At 29.7% G+C, this 18,301-nt stretch overlaps 2 long non-coding RNA genes across 2 annotated transcripts; both read right to left on the bottom strand.

Annotated features, from left to right (window-relative positions):
- Positions 1 to 1,971: 1,971 nt before the first annotated feature.
- LOC137826197 (uncharacterized) lies at positions 1,972 to 5,420 on the bottom strand. The gene is made up of 2 exons (XR_011083430.1): positions 5,339 to 5,420; positions 1,972 to 2,744 (listed from the first exon to the last, which is right to left on the bottom strand). It is a non-coding gene; the product is annotated as an uncharacterized lncRNA (long non-coding RNA).
- Positions 5,421 to 8,588: 3,168 nt separating this feature from the next.
- On the bottom strand, positions 8,589 to 11,903 carry LOC137826492 (uncharacterized). Its single transcript, XR_011083508.1, has 2 exons — positions 11,688 to 11,903; positions 8,589 to 8,882 (listed from the first exon to the last, which is right to left on the bottom strand). It is a non-coding gene; the product is annotated as an uncharacterized lncRNA (long non-coding RNA).
- Between the last annotated feature and the right edge of the window lie 6,398 nt (positions 11,904 to 18,301).

An 18,301-nucleotide genomic window follows, 5' to 3' on the forward strand; every position in this document is an offset into this window, starting at 1 on the left:
CCAATGAAGGTTATGTGGTATCTTCCCATCATTCCAAGGATGAAGCGTTTGTTTGCAAACCCAAACGATGTTAAGAATCTTAGATGGCATGTAGATGAGAGCAAATGTGATGGCATGTACCGACATCCAGCTGATTCTATTCAGTGGAAGAAATTTGATGATGAGTTTCCAGAGTTTGGTAAAGAATCAAGAAATATTCGACTTGGTTTAGCTACAGACGGAATGAATCATTTTGGTAATGAGTACAAATCACAATTCATGGCCTGTTTTACTAGTTATTTACAACTTACCTCCTGGATTGTGCATGAAGCGAAAATACATGATGTTGTCTATGATGATATCCAGTCTAAAACAGCCAGGGAATGATATTGATGTATATCTAAGTCCTCTAATTGAAGATTTGAAGTTAATGTGGGACCACAGTGTTGAAGTATTTGACGGATTTGCTAATGAAACTTTCAAGCTTCATGTCATGTTATTTTGCACCATCAATGACTTTCCGACATATGGTAACTTATTAGGTTATAGTGTTAAGGGTCATAAAGCATGTCCAATATGCGAAGAAGACACGTAAAATTGGTATGTCGTTTTACACGGCAAAAAACAAGGGGAGACCATAGATGATATTGAAAATGGTGATCCCCGTTCATTCACACCAATGATAATTAATAAAGATGACGATGTACTTGATGATGTACATGCAACCCGTAAATACCACAGTGAAGGAATTTACATATGAACTTTCAACCCACATGCAACCTGTAAATAAGCATTTAGATTTAGAATTTTATGTATTATTTTTATAAGATTTTAATTCGATGCAGATTAACTAATGTTTGTTACCTAATTTTTTTAACAGAGACATGGATGACAATCAGACCCCACTCAGACCTCGATCCGGACGAGGCAGCAGAGGACCTACTAGATTGAAGCGTCTCGCATTGAGACGTGCTGCTGGAGAGAAGACACGTGTTGACATTGACGTCAACACTAGAGTGGCTTTTGGTCCTAAAGCAAATGATTTTATGAGTTATCTTGGAGTTGTTTCTCGTGAGAGGCTCTCCATTCTAGTTAATTCATGGGATAAGGTGTCAGAGGTCGACCAGAACATGATCTGGGAGGATGTTCTAGTAAGCTTTACATTTTGATATAATGCTTTTTAATATTCATTGATTAATTTTAATTTGCTGATGATATTTTGCAGGCAAACTTTGAAATTCCTGATGTGGAACCGCTTCGATCAAAGATTATATCCAATATCGAACTTAAATTTCGTACCTTTAAGTTAAGACTGACTTCGAGATACGTTTTTGGCGACCTTAAAGACGAAAATCCATGTTTAAAGTACAAACATATTGATGAAGAGACATGACGTCTTTTTAAAGAAAGCCGTCAAAATGAGGCTTGGATGGTAAGTGAAGTAACTTAACTTTTTTTGTTTATATAACATTAATAAGTTTATCTTATTTACTTCAGTTTGTTTATTTCAATTATGACAGGATCGTCGGAAGAAAGCTCAAGAGATAGCTTTGAAGAATGTTACCCCGCACGTTATGTCTCGTTCGGGGTATCGAAAACTTGAGCAAGCACTGATGGTGAAAAGGGAGCAATCTAAACAGGGGACGTTGTCTGAGAATGTGGAAACAGGGGTCACTTCTCCTCCATCACCACCTTTTCGCCATGTAAAATGGAAGAGGCCCGAATTAAAAAGTCGGGTGCACCAAGTTCTGAGCAATCCGGGGTTATCATTGGAAAAATTGTAAGTTATTTTTGTTATTTTCATTTATTCTGAGCCCGAATTAAAATTGTAAGCTAGTTCTGAGCCCGAATTAAAATATTATTTTTGTGTACTCTTGCAGGATTCCTTGGAATCCGATGGTAAATTTGTTGCTGAAGGTCGTCATGATATCCTGTTTGAAGCAATTGGACGACCTGGGCATTGTGGTCGTGTTCGTGCAGCTAGATAAGGGGTCGGAATTAAACTATATTTTGGAGTTTCAAAACGACATCCATCCTCCTCCTCCAAAGAGAACGAAACTCAAATGAAGACTAAGATACGTGAAGAATTAATGGAGGAGATGAGAAAGGAGACTGATTTGATGTGGCTACAGATGAAAAAGGAGAATGATCAAATGCTACAAGAGTTTCTATCGCAACAACTTTGTGCTGAATCCCTTGTTAGTCCCACTCCCAAGAGCACAGAGGGGAGTTGTGCGGATCCTCCAACATCAAGGGATGATATCAATGGGCAGACGAAGGATTGTGAGCTACTGGTAGTGGGCGGCAAACTTCCTCGGGTGGTGGCCCTTGGAAAAGTCTATCAAGACGCCACCACCTTACATAACGTTCCTCTCTCCCCTGATGTGGCGAAGGTAACAGTTGAAAAAGTACGATTTCCTGATGCTCGTGTTCCACTACCTTCAGATGAGGTAACCACTGTGGCCGATGCATTTCAGACATTCGTTGCCTGGTCCAGAGAGCTCATTCGATTTATGCCAGAACCTCATGTAATAATTTCATTTCATTATATTATTTTTTATTTATATTTATATATTACATATAATTTAATACAAATGTTCTTTATCTTGTAGAAACCTTTTCGGCCACCAAGTCCGGAGAAGAAGCGTGAGGTTCCAATTGACAATCCTATAGCTTCATTAGGTCTCATTGCTAGTCAGATTGGCAATGAACCTTTTCCAATTCCGTGGGATGATACATTTTTTCAAATAAACACTGAACTGCCACTGATGATGTACAACACAGATTTATCAGAATTTATATCTAGGAATCAGGAGCTCAATATAAGTATAATTCATTTTTTTATGATGTAAGTATCTTTACCTATTATTCAATTTACTTTATGTTAAATTATTATTGATTATGCTTTAACTAAAAACTTGTAGGTTTTTGCATAGAGTCTATATCACTGAGGGGAAGGAAAATATGTATGGATTCTTAGATCCTGCATATACTAATCTCGTTGGACCAAAGTCATCTGAGACTCAAGCATACATCACTAACACCCTGGAAAAATAGGGAAAACAAATTTATTTATGCCCTTATATTAATGAGTAAGTTTATGTCATCAAATATTACTATTTCATATTTTAAATATTTACTAACTCTTTTCATGGATGATATAGGCATCATTGGCAGTTACTTGTCTTATCAATGGTTGATAAGACTGTTGTGTGGTTATGCTCCCTACACAAGAAGATTCCCACAAAATTTAAGGATATCATTGATACGTAAGTACATTATAAACTTAACTTTGTATATGTTACTAATTAACCATCTAGTAACGAGGTTTTTTGTATTAACTAGTTCATGGCGTGGATATAACATCCTAAAAGGTCGATCCAGTTTAAATAATTTGAACTGGATAAGAATAAAGGTTTGTAATTTTTTTCTTTCTCTATTATCATTATTTATCAATATACTAACATATTACTTTTTATTGAATTATAGTGTAATAAACAACTAGGAAGCTATGAGTGTGGCTATTACATTATGCAATGGATGATTACCATTATAAGACTAGGTGTTAAAATTGGTTGGAAAAAGGTAATAACATGATATGTTAAATCATTTTTATAATTCTTGAACATATATATATATATATATATATATATATATATATATCTAAAAACTAATTTATGTCAACTATATTTTGCAATGCAGTTATTCACGGACAAAACACCAATGAATTCGGAAGGCATTTCATATGTCAGAGATTCTTGATCCACATATTTCATAAATTTTTATAACTCTACCATAGTTAATCAATAGTGTCGGTTTTATTATGTTTTATTACTATTGTAAATGTACATTTTGATTCTCTCAATTTATCTCTATATTTTTGTATTTGTCTGACTGGGTTTGATCATTATGCAGGTTAATTTATATGGTTTAGGGACAATACGAATTGAACTTTAAAAAAAAAACACTATTTACAAATACGGTTATTTACCAAAGCCGCATTTGTAAATCAAAAAACAAGATTTACAAATGAGGCTTTAGTAAATAACCGCATTTGTAAATGTGATTTACGAATGCGGCTATTTACCAATAGCCGCATTCGTAAATCTTAAACCCCTAAAACCCCCGCTCATTCAGAAGAATATACAAATGCGGCTATTTCAAATAACCGCATTCGTAAATCGCATTTACAAATGCGGCTCTATAGCCGCATTTGTATTTCTCTGATTTACAACTGCATGTTGATCAAATGCGGCTCTATAGCCGCATTTGTAAATGTAAAATAGCCGAATTTGTAAATGTAAAATAGCCGCATTTGATTAACATTTCTGCGCTAGTGTTGATTAGGTTAAGTTTCCTTGTGTGCTAACTAATTATGTCAATTTCATTCCCCCCTCTTAGGGTTTTTGTTACTTAGATTATAAACATTGCTAAGAAAGGTGACTTAAATAAAAGCTATTTTGAAGTATATCTCATGATTTTGAAATTTTATGTTGCATATAGGACACTGCAAGAAAATCATGAAATAGAAACCAATTTTTAGAGACTAAAATAATTAGTTGCAATAATAATTAAATTAGAGACCATTTTAGAAATTAAAAAAATGATTTTTAAATTAGTTTCTATTATTGTTAAATAGTTTCTAAATTGGTATCTAATTAGTAACTAAGGTTTTAAGTACCCATTATTTAGTTTCTAAATTTGGTAGCAAAAACTTTAAGATACCAATTTAGAAACTATTTAACAATATTAGAAACTAATTTAGAAACAAAAAAAAAAATTAGTTTCTAAAATGGTTTAAAATATTATTGTAGTGGAGTAATATTTTGAGAATCAAATATGGTAAGTGAGCATATTGATTTATTTATGTAATGATTATAATAAGTAATTCATATGTAACCGTTAAATTAACTAAGATCAAAATGATGAAAATGATTTTGGGTTTAAGTTGATATCCCATCTCTATATATTCATGAAATTGATCCTAAAATACTTTTTATATTTGAATAAGAGAAGAGATGAAAATGAATAAAGTTATTTGATTAGAAAGTTGAAATTAGGCTATAAAAACAAGTGAAACTAGACTTATAAAAAAAACAAGATTAAGCCTAAAAGGTACATGACAAAAGTAAAAAATCAAGATTGAGTTGAAATTTTTAAAATAGTCAGATTAATATAAAGAAAATATTGTTCATTATTGAAACGGAAAGGTGGTAGTGAAACTGTTAATATACTTTCACTATTCAAATAGTTGATGATATATTTCATAACTTCATAAGATTGTCATGGATGTAAAATAGGAGTAATATAAGAGTAACAAAATCTAACTAAATTGATGATTTTGAATTCAGAAACGAACCTGAAGATTTGTGCAGATGGAATGTGAAGAAGAAGAAGAATTTAGGACCAACCTTGCTGCGAAAGACAATATGAAGTGAATGGTGTGGAGATGCAATTTTAAAGAATGAGAAGGGATAAGAAAGAAGCATGAAGTTCCTCAGTTTCCAAGTAAGGCATAAAGATGCAATTCATTCCTTCATTTTTCTTCACTTTATCAATAACAACAAATTCTTTTTCCATTCTTCTTATGTTTCTTCTTTCACCTCTGCACAAGTTACGAATAAACAAGAAATCAGGACAAAATGTTTTATTTCTTTTAAATGACACCATATTATTAATAATTCTAACTTAAACCCAATATAAGCTAAAAAAAACACAAACAATGTTTGAAAAAGAACTTAATAATTCTAACTTAAACCCAATATAAGCTAAAAAAAAGACAAACAATGTTTGAAAAAGAACTTAGATGTGTCACAATTTGTTTATAAATTTTATTAAAAATAAAAATTACTTTAGATACTAATTATTTTTTGTTTCTAAAATTAGTTTTTATTTAATGATTTTTTTAATAATTTTTAAATTGGTATTTAATCATTAGCTACCAAGGTTTTAACTATTTTTTTTATAAAAACTCTCATGTTAGGCATCATCACTATGAAACTTGACATCTCAGTTCATCTGTCATCACATGAAAAAAGTATTATTAAATTTTAAAAAAAAAATACAAGTAAATATGGGAGATTAGACCAAAACTCATAGAATAACAAAATCGATACACAGGAAGCCTATACCTATTAATAAAGAACTCTAAGAAAAGACTAGATGGAAGTCATATATACCAATGAAATTGTTCTCTATAAATAAATCCTAAGTTAGCAAACTTTTCAGCATAAACATTCCCTTCATGAAAAATGTGAGAAACCCTAAACTTGATTTTTCCACAATAATTAAGACAAGTGTTTCATCTATTACGAAGCATCCGAGGAACATTAGTTATAGCAATAAATACTGCACAAACCAAGACAGAATTACATTCAAGCCATAAATTAGTAAGACTCATCTTTGAGTTTCTTCAATACCATGTATAACTCCATAAAACTCAACATCTAAAGCAGTCTAAACATCAAGGAAAACATAGAGCTCACATACTCTCACGAAAAATACATTCACAAGTAGCAAGACCAAGAGAACCCCTAGCAGCACTATCAGTGTTAATTTTAACCTAACCTGGTAAAGGAAACTCTCATCTACCAAGGTTTTAACTACTTACTACTTTATATTCTAAATTTAGTCTCTATTAGTCCTTTAGAGACAGTTAAAATCTTGATAACTAATTTAGATACCAATTTTTAAACCATTTTATAATTTTTTATTAATAATAGAAATCACTTTAGATACCAATAATTTATTAGTTTCTAAAATAATATTTAATTTAGTCAATATAGTGACTAATTATTTGTTGTTTCTACATTTAGATAGCAGTTATATGAGAGATTTGGAGGCAAAAGAATCATGTCATTTTCAAGATTTGTTTCAAGAAAGATAGCATTTGGTTTGGAGATGGATAACAAGTAAAGAGAAATCAGCCTATTTTTGTTATCCACAATTGTGTTTGGAGCCTTTGGAGTGTTTGAGAGGTATTGGAAAGAAAGCAGGTGAAGAGCAAGGTTATAGGGTGGTTGTTAAGTGGTACGGGTTACAGTTTTCTATATGGAAACTAACGTAAGTGGGGTATTTTGTAAACTAATGTGTAAATATGAGATGTGGCAGGGTTTTTCTAGCTCTTTCAATTACATCTGTATTTAATACTCTTACTATATCTTTTGGTTTGGTAGCAAAAGTTTGGGAAGGGATTTGCTTTGTTTTGGTTAATTGTTGTATGACTTTCCTGCTCCCTTGCAAGGGTGGCACGTAAACTAGATGAGGTATAAAGGAAATAACAGGTTTTTTGGTTATCCGTGGAAGGTCACTGCAACACGTATAACCCATGCTATTACCAACAATGTTTAATTTTTTAGAAAGCTGGGTATGTGATTTTAGGAATCTTTGTAAGCCCTATAAGCTGTTTCGCTGCATGTGTGATGAACCATTTTTATGTAGAACAAGGAGAATGTAAAACTCCATAATGGTAGCATCATTGTAATGTGGAGGGCATCTATCATGCCAGATTTTTTATAGAGAGATCTGTAGGAAAGTGGCACCATGGAAATGCTGCTGCTGATGATTAGAAATTTTTAGAAGAGTTGGCTATTTTGGAAGAGAATCCGCGTAAAGTTTTTTTTGGAGTAACTCTTATAGGAACTGATTTTGTGTAACAGGTGCATTTGTTTTTTTATAAGGATTGGAGTGTTATTGAAATGCTGAAGTGTTATTGAAATGCTACAGTTTATTTGTTTAATTTATTGTTTGCTGATAAAAAAACAACACATATTTTTCGTCTTATTCCTATTGTAAGAACCTAATCAGAAGCGTTAGTATATGCAAAATGCTATAAATGTTGTCAACTAGGACATGTTGAAAAGATATACTCACCAAATTTATAAAAGATTGACTTATAAATAATGATTGTACAAATTATATGACTCCTATTAGTGAACTTTTCAAAGAGTTCCACATCAAATATTTTTAAAGTAAGAATTGAGAATGAAGATCACATTGTTATGAAAGGTAAAAGAATAATTGCAATTAAAATCCATTTAGGTGTCAAATTAATTTTTTTTTATGTATTATATGTTTCTAAGATTAATCAAAATTTGTTAATTGAGAATATTTGGTTAATATATTTTATTTAAATTAGTTTTTAGAAAATATTTCAATCTTTTAAAAATATCACTAAAAAAAAGTTGATTTTAAAAATCAAATTATTAACCTCTTAAATAATAAAATTAGTCATTAATTAGAAACTAATTTACAATCTAATTGTAATAAGTAAAACTTTGATAACTACTAATTTACAAACCAATTTGGTTACCATTATATAAAAATAATTTAATAACCAATTTAATTACCATATTATATAATTATATACAAACTAATTTAATGACTATATTACATAAAAAGCAATTTAGTGACCATTAATAGAAAAACTAATTTAGTGATCATATAATACAAAAATTAATTTAGTGACCAAATATGTAAAGACTAAATGATGGTCACTATATTGGTCTCTAATTAATGATAATTTATTTTAAATATTATCTTGTTTACCTACTTATTTTTTTATATTTTATACTTATTTGTAAATTTAAGTTCAATAATCCTAAAATAAATTATCAATAATTAAAATTTACTTTTTATTATAATTTAAATTATTCATTACAAAACTAAAATATAAGTACAACTGCGTCATAGAGAGGAAGAGGTTGCTGCTAGTATAGAAGCCTTTGTTTACAGATTTGAAGAATGATCAACCCAGTTCTGTGAATTCAATAGGGAATGCAGTTGACACCTTTCCAATTCAACCAGGAAGTCTTGCTACGAATGCTGAATCTTTAAAACCCATTTCATTTACAAATTCAGTATTGAAAGCACATGGATATAATAATCTCAGTGGCATTTCTGATCTGCAATTCAACATTTTTTTTCAAAAGAAATGTGTGAAACAGGAGTAGTTCAATTGCATATTATAGAGTAAAATGTAATAACAGATTGCCTAAAGCCAAACACTTGGAAAGTCTCGCCTCTTGAGAACTTTCTTGTTTCGAATGATGTACTTTTTTAATTGTTAATTAATCATATGCTTGTACTGGCTGAAAATTCGGACAGGAGCTCAATGTTCTAAATAATAAATGAAAACATAATCTGTCATCTAACAAAGTGCAGCTTTTGAGAACAAATTCACAAAATAAAAGTACTGGCAGGACTCTTTGAAATGAGTAATGCATTACAAATGAGTTGTGTGAGAGAAGATGATCAGAAAACGAGAGCAGGTAAGGTACTAGAAATTTAGATTCTGCATGACAGATAATTCAATTTTGTTAAACAAGAGTTTAACAAAAGGATCTGAATGTGAAGGTGTCACAACAAGTGCTGCAGGATAGGTTACTTTGGTTAGCTGAAGGAGGAATTTCCTCAGTGAAATCGGCATATGATATGAGGTCATACAAAATTCTGTAAATTCTGAATATAGCTTAGAATTGGAAACCCATTGGGAAGTTAAGGCTATCCCAATCCAAATGCTCTATGTTTAGCTTGGAGAATTTTGAAAAGCAAAGTACCGACAAGGGTGAATCTAATAAGAAGAGGTGTAATCCTACCCACAATTTTGTGCCCATTACGTAATGCAGCTGAAGAAACGACTAACCATCTCTTTATGGAATGCCAAATAGCACACCATTTGATACATCTTAGCATGAAAAGGAATAGAGCGTAGAAGAGTGTTTGGGTAACGGTCTTATGGTGCATATGGAGGCAAAGGAGTGAGGTTGTTTTTAAGGATGAGAAGGTGGATGCTGAAGAAATCTTTAACCTAGCCCAGCTACAGGCTTGGTCTTGGATGAAGAGGAAAAGCCTTTAGTTTTTCCTATTAGGACTGGGCATTAAATCCCAGGGCATGTTTACAATCCTTAAGCTAACTATGTGGTTAGTCTACAGGTGCCGCTTAAGGGTATGTTTCTGGCATACATGTTTTTCAGGTGGAAGGTTTGAAGCACCAAGAGTTCTGATTTTGTGAGCTGTTGAGAAATTGTATCTGCAATTCTGCAATACTGATTCTGCAGTAATTATGCAGAGAAATTACTATGTAAAATGTAAAGAATTGATATACCTCTTAGCCTAGGAAGGGGAAGGATCTTGTTTACTGAGTTGCAGGCAAAGGAAGAAGAAAGTGGCACCTTCATTAGCTACGTTGATAATTAGGTAGCAGGAGGCAAATGCAGAACAGAGAAGTGGACGGCAGCAGGTGGAAGGTTGAATAAGTAGGACGTGAGAAGTAAACTATTAGAAGGAAAGTAATGTAGAATGAAAAAGCAGCAAGCTATGTTTCAAGACTGTGGCAGCAGAAGTTCAGATTGGTTAAGATTCTGGAATTGTAATATAAAAGGACAGCAAACATAGGTTCAGGACAATTCGGAATTTGTAGACAAAGACAGTGAAGACCTAAGGATATGCAGCGAGAGATGGAAACAGAGCAGATGAATTTGTGTCCTTTTATCAAAAGCTGTACAAGGAACATATGATTGAAGGAATGACTTTGTCAACAGGAGGAACTTCCCAGCTTCAGGGCCAAAATTTGTGTAGAAGCAATTCTATTTGGTCAAGTTTTTCTTGATAAGGAGAATTTAGCTTAAAATTCTGATAATTGCTGCAATTTTGATCTATAATTATGCAAAGCAGTTACTATTTGTGTTGACGTTTTGTAGCTTTAGCTATAGATTTTAGATCTAACCAAATAATGTAGGCATTGCTTGGTCTGGTTTGAGAAAGTGTAGGTTGACAATAGATCGTTTTAGTAAAAGAATTGTAACACCCCTAAAGGGTCTCATTTTAATTTAATTTATTCATTCCTAATAAATAAATAAATAAAAAAAAAAGAGGATCCCTCATTCCAATGTTTATCCACCAAAAATCATAATCTAAGGTCACCACCAGTTTACATTTCTGCAAGAAACCCTACAGAATTTTGCCATGAATTTTAGCTGTCATCCTTCCTTATCACCGTAAAGGTAAGAGATCGTACTGGTAGCACATATCAGTTGTAAGAACGGATCAGATGAAAAATTGAGTTATGCAACTATGGAATTTTAGAACAGAATTTCTAGCTTATAAAGGATGTTATATTCAAAGGGCACCAATAAAGTGAAGTTAACAATTACTGCACGGGATTTGGATTCTCTACAAAAAAATAATTCAACTACACAAAGTCTACACTTCTTTTTTTTTACAATTCAAATTTAATAAACTTATCTAACTGTAGCGAATCGTTGTCCCTACTGCATCCCATGTTAGATGTGAATACCATGGAATGCTCCAAAATCAAGCTACACTTTTCAATTCCAAATTCAGAATTCAACTCAGAGTTAATCAGCCCAACCCAACAAAGTGCAGAACCAAAAATAGAAGCCTATGCTTCTATTCTTTCCTAAACCTAAATATCAAAATTCACAATCACCCACGACTCCACCCATATTTCCACCTTAGAATTCAAATTCAAACATCTAACTGTAATCAGATATTTTCGGAAAAAATGACATCTGCAGAGTTAAAAATTGTTGAAAAGTGGACTTGCCAGAAATTTAGTGGGATATGAATGAAAAACTGATATGCCAGGAAAAGAAAAGAGGCAAAATATCATAAGTTAGACAGAATAATGAAGCATATGAAAATGCAGAACATCAGCAAAATTAGGTAAATCGAGAAAGTGAAGATACCATTGGTGGCGAGCATGGAGCAAGAAACGAGTTCCATTCAATTGGAATTGGAATAAAACAGTGAGAGAACCCAACCAGTTGAAATCTAGGGCTCTGATAGCCATGGGAATTGATGAAGGGAAACTCTAGAAGAAAGAAAAGGCGTGCTACTCAAGACTCGTGTGTTAAAATGCATGAATAGGAGGAGACAAAAGAAATTGGAATTGGAATCAGAATGAAATGCATAAGAAGATGAGTGAAGTGAAGGATTTGAAATAAAAAAATAGTTTTTAATTTTATTATTTTTATTGATCAAACCTTAGTTTCTCAACTAGATTAAAACTGACTAAAAAAATGTTTCTAATTATATTTTTGTACAAGACTACAAAAATTATTTTTAAATAAATAAATATTATTTATAAAATTTAAAAATAACTAAAAGATAAAAATAATACTTAAATAAATAAATATATTTTATGATAATTAATTACTAAAAATATCTAATTATATTATGAATTTTTATTAATAATACAAAATATTTTAAATACCAATAATAATTCTTAATTTGTAATAATATATGTTTTCTAATTTAATCAATTTAATAACTAATTAATTTTATTTTTAAGTTATTTATATTTAATTAATTTTTTATAGTGTATATTTTACATAAAAATATATTTATTGTTTTAAGATTAAAAAATTAAGATTGAGATATTATTAATATTTGATATTATATTTTATTTTATGTATAGAATATTTGAATAAAATAACTCACCAACTCCTTTATATGACATATTTTTCATAATTTCATAATATATATTCAAATCTCCTAAAATCCGTAACGAGTTAATTAAATATTAATGGTTCGCGCAATCAAAATAACATGATTAAAATTTACAAAAAAAATGGAGGGAAAAGGCAGTAAGAAATAAAAAGGTAAGGGATGAAACCAAAATTAAAAAATATATTCATTTATATATTTTGTTTTGCAGATCATAGATGATAACTGTGAAAGTAAGAAAATATTGGTTAATAAAAAATTATCCATAAAAAGTAAATCGAATAAAAATAAGATGAATCCTAATCTAAAGATATGAGTTAAAAAATTCCCTTAGCAGCAACAATTAAACCAACAACAAAGAGAATGGGAACCCCGAACATTAGAAATTCTGCACGGAAAAAGAGGAGAACTAAGAAAATGATAACAGGAAGCAATAGTTCCACTGGAAAAACAATTGGTGCTGCTTGGCTCTTATCTAAACCATTCCCTTCATCTATGTCACCCTGCAAAAATTAAATTGTTTGAGACATTTCACATCATAATTAGCACTATTAAGGAATAGTATAAGATGATTGCATGCTTTAGAATCATAGAGTCATACCTTGCTACAAGGGTCACTTGCTATTGTTGTTACCACCAACAAGGACAGAATCACAAAAAATGTGATTTTCGCAAAAACCATGATGTTAATTATCTGAATGAGAACTATAAGAACAACAGAAGAAGAACTGTAAGAAACAGAGAGATTATGGGATACTGAATGCATTCATAGGTTAACCACTTATGTACAGAGTAATTCCTAGGTTTTTTGTTTCTTAGGAAATAACTTTGGTTTTTTTTTCTATTAATTGCGTTTGATTCTCACGTATTTAATGAAATTATTTAAAGTTCTTACATTAGGCACAACATGATTGAGATTTATTCTTTTATAAATGTGCATGTGAGTGCGTGCACGATTTTAATTTGGCAGAATAAATTTAAACCCAATCCATATTGATTTTCTAGATATTTTATGTGTATATGAAACATTTTTTTTTTTAAAAAAACTTTCTTGAGTATAAATCTCGAACTGATTTCAATTTAATTTTTTTATTACATTTGTTATTTAATTAAATGATTAAACCTTTTAATTAAAATTAATATGGTCATCACTATAAAGATTACCTAAAGTAAATCCCTCATCTCTTAATCAAAATTGCTGCTAATCACAGGATGACTTAAACATATTGGACAACATAGATAAATCAAATTTGATAAAAAGAAGTTTATAATGAAACACATACAAATTATAGAAAAACACATTTAGATAGTACAAATGCAAAAAGTTATAAGGAACTAACCTCTTACTTCTGTTCTTCTGACTTTCTAATTTTCAAACGCTGATTCTCTATATGATGAAGACAGAGTAGGATTAGTGAGTGAATGTCTAATTTATAGAATTCTACCTATTATACATTTTTCTTTTTTTCATTTTTGGAAACAATGCGAGAATCATATATCAAATAATCCTATTATATTCGGTAATAAAATAAATTAATATTAAAAATGGACCATATTCATCAGAATCATACTAATAATTAATCTAGTGTTGCTAATTAGATACCAATTTATAAATTATTTAACAATAATAGAAAATAATATAAATTAATTTAGAAACCAATTTTTTTTTAATTTCTAAAATGGTCTCTAATTTAGTTACTATTGCAACTAATTATTTTGGTTTCTATTTCATGATTTTCTTGTAGTGTAAATTTTGTTAATCTTGAATTCTCCTTACATAGATTTGATTGGTCTTTTTATAAATTATAAATTTGTTGGTGAATAATATATTTTAATGTGCTCTCCCCACTTTATTCTTAATTTTGTTCATATGAGATTTTTATTTTTTTAGAATGATATATTGTTTGTGAGGCGAATTTTGTTAACATGACAAATGATGTAATAACACTTCCATATTTATTAAAAATAAACAACATGAAAATAGAAAATAACAAGAAAAAAATAAGTAAAAATATATTCATGACAAAAAAAATCATGAAATAAAAAATAATTCTAAAAATAAAAATAATTAATCAACATATTATTTAAATTAAAAAAAATATATATATATATATATTTATATTTCAAATAAATTTTAAATTAATTTCTAATTAACTAATAAGATTTTATCTATAACTTTAAAATCTCAAATAATTAGTAATTTTAGATATTAATAATTTTTCAATCTTTAAAATAATATCTACTATGATCAGTATAATATTAATTATTTTTTTAGATTTGATTTTTATTTATTTACTGATTTTTTATAGTGATGATTGAAAAAAAAAATCCACCATTTATTTTTATAAACTATAAAAATAAGTGATGTTTAATGAAACTGTAATTATTATTTATTTGAATAGTAAATTCAAAACCTTTGAAAACGTGAGTATTGAAATGGCAAATTAAAAGCAAGTTAACGCGAAACAATGTAGATAAATATACAGATATAATCATGGGTTGACCTAAATGTATTGATTAATTTTAAAAAAAAATTACAACTACAAAACTAGCTGGATTTGTAGCAAAAATATTATTAATTAATAGTAACGCATGAGTCTGATTGAGAATAAATATTAAAGAATTAGGAATATTGGTCACATCTTATTGTACAACAATTTTAATAAAACAATTATACCAATAAAAAAACTCATTTCACAATCCATTAAATTAATATATTATTAAGAGTTGTTAAATGAAAGTAGTTACTGTTTTGGGTGTAAAAAAAACTTTTTCACTTTAATATACAATTGTCATGATGGGACACACTATGCTTGTGGTCATAATATTAGTGTAACTAAGATAAGTAATAAAATATAAAAAGTAGTTTATATACAAATAAAAATAAATATCTAAAAACATACAAAAAAAACTCATGTATAAACTATTTTTGTCCACTTTTTGAAATGGTCTTTTTTTTCAACACTCACACTGCCACTTTTTGAGATTGGGCCAGTTCTAATACGTTTGGGCTTTTACTTACTGTACGCCCATTCTTGAACCTGCACATCCACAAATTTCAAAATGACTATTTTACTTTTATTTAAGAGTAAGTTGATGGATAAGTTATAAAAAAATTAAAGATATAAGTAACGATGATTTTATTTTATTAGTACTTAAATGAAAATAAATAAAAATTTAATGAGAAACTTTTTAATATAAACCTAATTAAAAACACTCAAATTTATTAGTTAATTAAAATTTATTTAATTACTCTAATACAAATTTTAATATAAAGGCACTAGTTTAAATATAAGAATGAATTAGAAATATATAAAAGATTCAAAATTCTGTTCACTCTCTGACTTGAAGCATTCTTAATGAAACATTAACTATTATGTTGCTGAAAGATCCAAGTGTGAGAGATGAGAAAATGAGTAGGAATTAGTGCAGTTTGTAGCAGAATATGGAAATGGTGATTTTGCAGTAATGTAGTTTTAAAAAGGTTTTGGAATAAGGAGTGGTTGGTTTTTGTAGTTGGATGTGAGTCTCTGATTTGAGTTAGGTGTGTGAGTGTTGCCATATCTCCATTCTCTTCAGTCTTTTTCTATGGTAGTAGGTGAGCCACCATCACACCACAAACCACCACTTCAAACTTCATTTTCCAAAACATAATTATATTCCTTTATTCTTTTCATTGCTGTTTCTTCACAGATTTAATACTGAAAGAAAGGTTCTTTTTTATTAATTATTTAAACAGTTATTCAAAATAGCTCATGTGAGAGTAATTGGGGTATTCATCAAGTTTTCTAATCTTTCAACTTATCCGTATATATGTGACATTTTGTTATTGAAAATAACATTTTAATTGGTTGTGACTTTTACATATATAAAGAAGAAAAAGGAAATGAAGTAACAGTGATTGAAACTCATTAAAATAATCTCAAAATAACAAAAAGTCAGCATTGGGTTGAAAAATATTTTTCAAAAACAAAAATTTGAGATAGAATGACTTTAACAATTTTGAGTGACTGGTTTATGGTCTGAACCTCTGTATAGAAGGACACTAGTAGTATCGATCGAAACTGCAAAATTCATGTTTTGAATTAAACAGAGATAGGATCTTATCAAAATTAACCCAGTGTGTTGTCATTCATTTGTATTCCTTTTTTACAATTTCATTTTCATTTTTTTATAAATTGTTATTAAATCCGAATGTTTATAAAAAAATGGGTTATGTTTTGTTCTGGAACAAGCGAGACCGAGATCTACTAACTGTTCGAGACCAGAATAACCTGATTGAAACTATGAAAACTTGGTCGATACGAGAAAAATCGTCAATGTCATTTTACTGAATTGAACGTCTCTCAATCTCATCTTCTTAGCAGAAACATGTTTGTTTTTCTGCGAGCAATTGAAATTGGTTGTGTGGATGAGAAAGTGAAATTTTATTTGTTTTAAGGAATAAAATTTGGTTGACAATAAGTGGTGCATAGTTATTTCCTATATCAGATAAGCAATTTCATTGAATTAATTAATTATAGGTCAAAATTGGTGACATGTTTAAATATTAGCAGTATAGTAGATGAAAATGAAAATTGGTGACCCATTGATCCTCTGAAAAGAAATCGTAAAGTGGACGCAACTTGTATATACAAATTGCAATTTGCATAGTTATAAATGCATTTGCTGTTAGATTCATTGGCAGCTTGCACGTGCAAACTACCATCTTTCAACCTTCTTTTCTTATCTCACTACTATTCCGTATCACCGTTTGACTGCAGAACGCCGTTACATTTAACACTTTTCCTTTTCTTTTTTCTGGTCAATGGATCCCTTATTATTATCATTATTATAATACATTTTTTTATTTGCTACCATGTGATTTTTATTAATTCATTCATCTGCATACCACAAAACTTTTGTCCACCTTCCTATTATTTTTTTATTGTGGACTAATTGTTTTATATTACGTTTCATAAATTTAAATTAATTCAGATATATTCTTAAAATTCCGAAAAAAAATCTCTTTTCTGTTTGTTTTGTTTAGTTCGTCATTCGTTGATTTAGTGTTTTTTTTTTTTCATTTCGAACTTACTTAGCCTTACTTGCTTGCCTACGTTTGAGTGTAGTTTTATATTTTATTAAGTTTTCTGTTTTTTACTGTATATATAGCATACCTCATGGTTGTGTAATATCTTTTTTCAAATTTTCTCCAATAATATTCATATTTTTTATGTTTGCTAGCCTTACTTTGATTTTGTTTCCGCACTCTTATCTTCAACATGACTTACGTGTTCTTAAATATAGAAGAAAAAAAACATCTCTATGAGATAAACTTGAATTTACATATTATATTAAAATGGTATTGGAGAGTTATTCGTTTGAATAGCTCTACTCCACTTTTTTTTTTTCAGATTTATCTTTTTTTTTCTTTTCTTTTAAATTATAAATGAAGAATTTGTGGATTATTTCTCTTTACAGGATTATCTTTATCTTCGTCTTAGAATCTTAGTTCTAACAACTATCATTCTTGGAGTAGATTTATCACTAAACCCTTAAGCGCCAAAATTAAACTTAAATTCATAGATTGGACAACTCAAGAACTTGATAAAAAAAGATTCTCCTTATCAAGCATGAAAAGGATGCAACAACATGGTGACTTTGGTGCATTTGGTATCTCCTCCTATAAGGCAAATCATCTTGTGGATGGACAAAGTCGAGGATCTTGAATGACTTGAAATGTAGATTTTTTTTTCAAGGAAATATTTTGAGGATTTTAGAGTTGCAAATGAAGATTTCTTCTCTGAAACAATGAGATATTACTATTACCGAATTCTTACAAAGTTGGGAGTCATTTTAGGATGACTGCTTT

The sequence above is a fragment of the Phaseolus vulgaris genome, chromosome 8 (genome assembly GCF_000499845.2).
Source record: "Phaseolus vulgaris cultivar G19833 chromosome 8, P. vulgaris v2.0, whole genome shotgun sequence".
Lineage (NCBI taxonomy): Eukaryota > Viridiplantae > Streptophyta > Magnoliopsida > Fabales > Fabaceae > Phaseolus > Phaseolus vulgaris.